The following is a 5,119-nucleotide window of genomic DNA, read 5'->3' on the forward strand; positions in this document are numbered from 1 at the left end:
TCCGTACATTCAGAAACAAGAACCGGTAAGTTACCTACCATCTACACTATGCTCTTTATGTATGTATACTGCAGTCCAACATATCAGTAGGCCTATGTTACTCAGTGATTGTTGGCCAATGTTCCAGTAAAGTCATTTCATATTGAAAGAAAATAGATTATTTTATCTTACTGTAACCAATCATATCATATTTGTGGATCTTCTGCAGAACTGAGAGATGGCCAGGCCATGGTGGAAGACACCGGCTGTTCACACCAGAACAGAAGACCACTATTGTGAACACGGTGGTGGCAGACAATACCATTAGACTTTGAGAAATCCAGAACCACATAATTGCAGACAACACAATATTCAATAACATTCACTAGGTGGGCTTGTCTACATTGGACTGTATTACAACGCAACTGAATCTGGATGAAACGGGTCTACAGGGTGCCATTTGAGCAAAATTCAGAGGGTTAAAGAACGGCGCTATGAATATGTACAAGTACTATACTGTGAATTTACTATCATATCAGCACTGTATAGACACATTACAGTACTGTATTCCAGTGTATTGTGCCTCACCATATTGACTGCTCTAGGTCTATGTCACATATTGTCTGGTTGTCTGTTTCAGAGTCTTGGAGCTGGATGCTGCTGCAATTCAGCTTGTTTATATTTACATTTATGAGGCTGGCTTCAACCTAGCCAAAAGAAGCGGAAGGAACATTATTGGCCACCGTGCCATTGGGAATGTCCCTGGACAGCATGGAGGGAATATCACCATGTGCCATTAGCCAGCAAGGCATCCTCCATCACCATGCCAACCTTGGTCCCTACAACACCGCCCTTCTCATCACATTCCTGGACACACGACATGGCATTGTAATTTCAGCCGAGTAGAGGGGTGGACCAGAGCAGCCCAGGTAGGTTGTCATCTGGGACAACAACTGGTTTGTCTACCACCCACAATTTATTGTTCTATACCTCCCACCATATTCCCCATTCCTAAACTCAATTGAAGAGTTTTTTTTCAGCATGGCGATGGAAGGTGTATGGCCTCCATCCCCTCTCACGCATGCCTCTTCCCCTGGCAATGGAGGATGCATGTGATGAAGTTGATGTGGGGGCTTTCGGCAGCTGGATCCGTCACTCCAGAAGATTCTTTCCCTGCTGTTTAGCCAGGGAGAACATTGCTTGTGATGTAGATGAGGTGGTGTGGCCAGACCAAAATAGGAGGCAAGATGCAGCCTAATGTCTTTTTTTCTTACATTTTGCATGTGTTTTTGTCTTTTTGTGTTTTGAAAGAATGAGCCACTTTCATTTTATTTTTGTACAGAACCCTTTATCTACTGAATGTTTTTCCTGGTTTTCTCCTGTTGAGTATGGAATGTGTTACATACAAAGCACAAGTGTTCAAAAATACTGCATTTTGGAAATAAATGACAATTTTTTTGTTACTGTATTGGATTTGTGTGTCACGGATCTATCCGGAACTTTCATCACGCACACCTGTCCCCTATTCCCACTGATGAGTATTTGTATATACGCATGTGCCGTTTGGTTTCCATGGTCTGGTCGATTATTGTTACTATGTTCGTGTGAGTACCTGTGCTGTGTTTTGGGCTTTCGTGCCCTTGTGGATGGCGCAGTTGATTACGGGTCTCGTCCTGTGTGATAATCATTGTGCGCGTGTATTTATTCAAGGTACTCCTCGCTCTTTTGTTTGGGTTTCAACCCTGTGTTTTGTGTACGTGTTTGTTTGATCTTCGTCCCCATGCCTTTACACTGCACGCCGTAATTTTGGCTGAATAAAAAACCCTATTACGCATTCATGCGCCTGTCTCCCGACTCTCCATGCCAACGTGACAGTGTGTTTGAGTAGGTATACATTACTGTAACAATCTTTTACAATCGGCTACAGTGTAACATTGAACATGCAAAAGGCATAAACCTAATGGGGTATTCATGGTAGTGATTTGTGTTGAGCCCATCAGTGGGTTGGTAGACAGATCTATTCATATGATGGGAGTGTGTGTCATTTTGATGCAAAAAAAAACATTTTGGAAAGAACAGTTTTGAATGCAGTGTTTGCTTTTGCTAGAGTTTTGTGTTTTGGGGAAAATGGCACAAAAATTCATCAAATGTGTGTCGACAATTGTGAAAAACTTTAGACGTGGAGATGGATGAAGACCAAGGAGATCTAAAGTCTTTACTGTGCTTTGTTGTACTACTTTCACGTAGTAAAAGTAGTACATAGGTCCCATGTCTGCAGTACATGCCTATTCTCATTTTGGAACGTCCGGATAATGGATGAAGCGGCTCAGATTGGGCTGCACTTTCTGCCCAGCCTCTCTCAAGGTCAAACCATGGTTGACCACATGGTCCACCACAGACGCCCAAATTTCATCGGCGATTACTCTCCTTGTTCTTGGTCTTCTTCCATCTCCACCTCTACCTCTCTCTGCTAAGTTTCCTTCCATTGTTCTCTAAACACAGGAGTACTCACCTGTGGTCTTTTTATCCATACCAAAAGTCTTATTTCAAGGTGAACATTTACGCAATTACTGTTTGTACATGTGAAGAGTGAAAGTGATCAATTGGTAATTGAGCTTAGCTTCTTGAACAGTGTTGCTATTCATTTGCACACAAGAGATTTCAGTTGTGAAGGTTGTGCCAAAGGTAGAGAATTGTCTGTGTTTTGCCAAATGTTTGTTATAGAACTGCAATCTGAGTATAGAGCAAAACATGTGCCAGTAGTATTGCAGATTTGGTGTATGATTCTGCGAAATGAGTTACAGGTTTGAGTCATTGTGCATCATGGGCCAGTTTTAGTGTGTAAACAATTGGGAAAACCGTAAGGTAATACAACTGTTATATCTAGCCTAGCTGTAGAAGAATGCACATCTGCACAGTTTCACATTGTACATCACTCTGTCGTTTAATGACATGTGCCACTCATCCTGACAACCCATTCATCTGTAAAGCAGCACACTGTCGTAAACCATAACGTACAGTATGACGTACAGCACGTCGTACCATACATAACAACAACGAAATAAAAAAATGGAAAACCCTCTCTGCTCTTAAAGTTTCCCTCTGCGTCTTCTGTTAAACTGTACACAAGACTGCCGAGCTGTCTCTCTCTCCCTCTATCTCTCTCGTCTGACTCTAACTGCCTTCCTCGCCTCTCATTCTCTCATTGACCAACTGTCTTTCTTAACTCTCTTTCTTTCACTCTATTTCTGTCTGTCTCCCTCCTTTCATCCCCTTCAATCTATTTCCCTGAGGCAGGTGGTTACATATCACTTACAAAACCAAAAAATTGACAAAGTGACATTGAGTTACCTAAGTGTGTTGGGAAACTCAAAGCACTCATAGGCCCCTATTCAATCAAACACAATAACCAGACATTTTCAAGACAAGGTAGACCAATAATCTCCTTGCACTGCAAGGAACCGTGTTTGAATTGATATCCAGTCGGGTTTCTCTTTGCTCTCTGACAGAGTAAGTATTGCTTTATTGTTCTGTCTTAACCTAAAAAGGGCCAGCTCAATATAATCTGCTTTTATTGACAGTGAATGGGGAAGACACATCTGTTACATGGTGAAGAGAAAACAGACTCACCGAACCATTCATTTGAATCACAGACAGACCCTCAAAGGGCGTTATGATAACAGCACGTGCTAAGCAGTGCAAATCAGGTATTTATTCAGTGGTACTGCTGGTCCAGTAGTTGGTTATATAGGCTTACTTATATGTACAGTCTACAGGGTTCAGTGGGTGTCTTTGTTTAGCTGGTGGTCTCAGGGGAATAGATTAGTATCCTAACAAGGGGTGTGTGTGTGTGTGTGTGTGTGTGTGTGTGTGTGTGTGTGTGTGTGTGTGTGTGTGTGTGTGTGTGTGTGTGTGTGTGTGTGTGTGTGTGTGTGTGTGTGTGTGTGTGTGTGTGTGTGTGTGTGTGTGTGTGTGTGCGTGTGTGTGCGTGTCCCTACAAGAGGAGAATAGGGGAGATATAAGAGCTACTTAAGCACAACAACAGAGGAGAAGTCATACACTCTTAGAAAACAGGGTTCCAAAAGTTGTTTTGGGCTGTTTCCGTAGGAGAACCCGTTTTGGTTTCAGGTAGAACTCTTTTGGCACATGGAACCAAAAATAGTTTTCCTGTGGGGACAGCAGAAGAACCCTTTTAGGTTCTAGATAGCACCTTTTTGTTAAGAGTGTAGGTAATCCCTGTGTGTTTCACCAATATCACTCAACACTACAAAGCCCTGCTCCAACACGATAACAGCTGCCATGTCACACATCACACCTCCACGTGGACACATCACAGATCACATCTGTGTGTGTGTGCGTGTCTGTGTCTATGTGTGTGTGCGTGCGTGTGCGTGAGCATGCACGTGAGTGTCTGTGTTTTCACACATACTGTATGTGGATGTGGGTACATGTGTCTGTGCTCTCACATGTACATGTCTGCTAGTGTGTACAGTATGTCTGTGTGCACATATTTGTGTGTGTGTTCAGTACAGTAACATATGGCTATGCTGCTGCCTAGGGGATACACTCAGTAGTATGCCGCTGCTGAGTCTTGTCTAGTTAACAGTCTAACACATATGTAGAGGTTCTGTCTGTTTGGGGAAAACTAACAATACCCAGTCTGGTGTCTTAGGTCCGCCTGATTCTGCTTTTCTACTCTCCACAGCACTTCATTGATGAGTTGGAAGTTATCGATCCACTAGAAGATGCACTACTCACCTGGCTAACCAAGTCTAATCATTTACTGCTGAGAAGGTAGACCGTTAGAGAGAACTGTCAGAGACTACAATAACATCTACAAGGAGCGGACTGGAGTTACTCACTTCTGCTTAGATCAAGTATACTTATACAGCACCCAGGTCAGTCTTACAAAAGAGAGTTTATCTCAATGAGACTAACCTGAGTAAAGGAGTGCTGATCTAGGATCAGTTTTGCCATTTAGATTATAATGAATGAAATGGGGGGACCTGATTGTAAATCAGCACTCCTACTCACAGATTCTTCATTAATACGGGTCAAAAGAGACTAAACAAGGGAACACAAACCGCAATCAAGCAGAGAATATAGTCATACGTCTTTCTGCAGTGCATTGGTAAATACA

Source organism: Salmo trutta, chromosome 29 (assembly GCF_901001165.1).
Source record: "Salmo trutta chromosome 29, fSalTru1.1, whole genome shotgun sequence".
NCBI lineage: Eukaryota > Metazoa > Chordata > Actinopteri > Salmoniformes > Salmonidae > Salmo > Salmo trutta.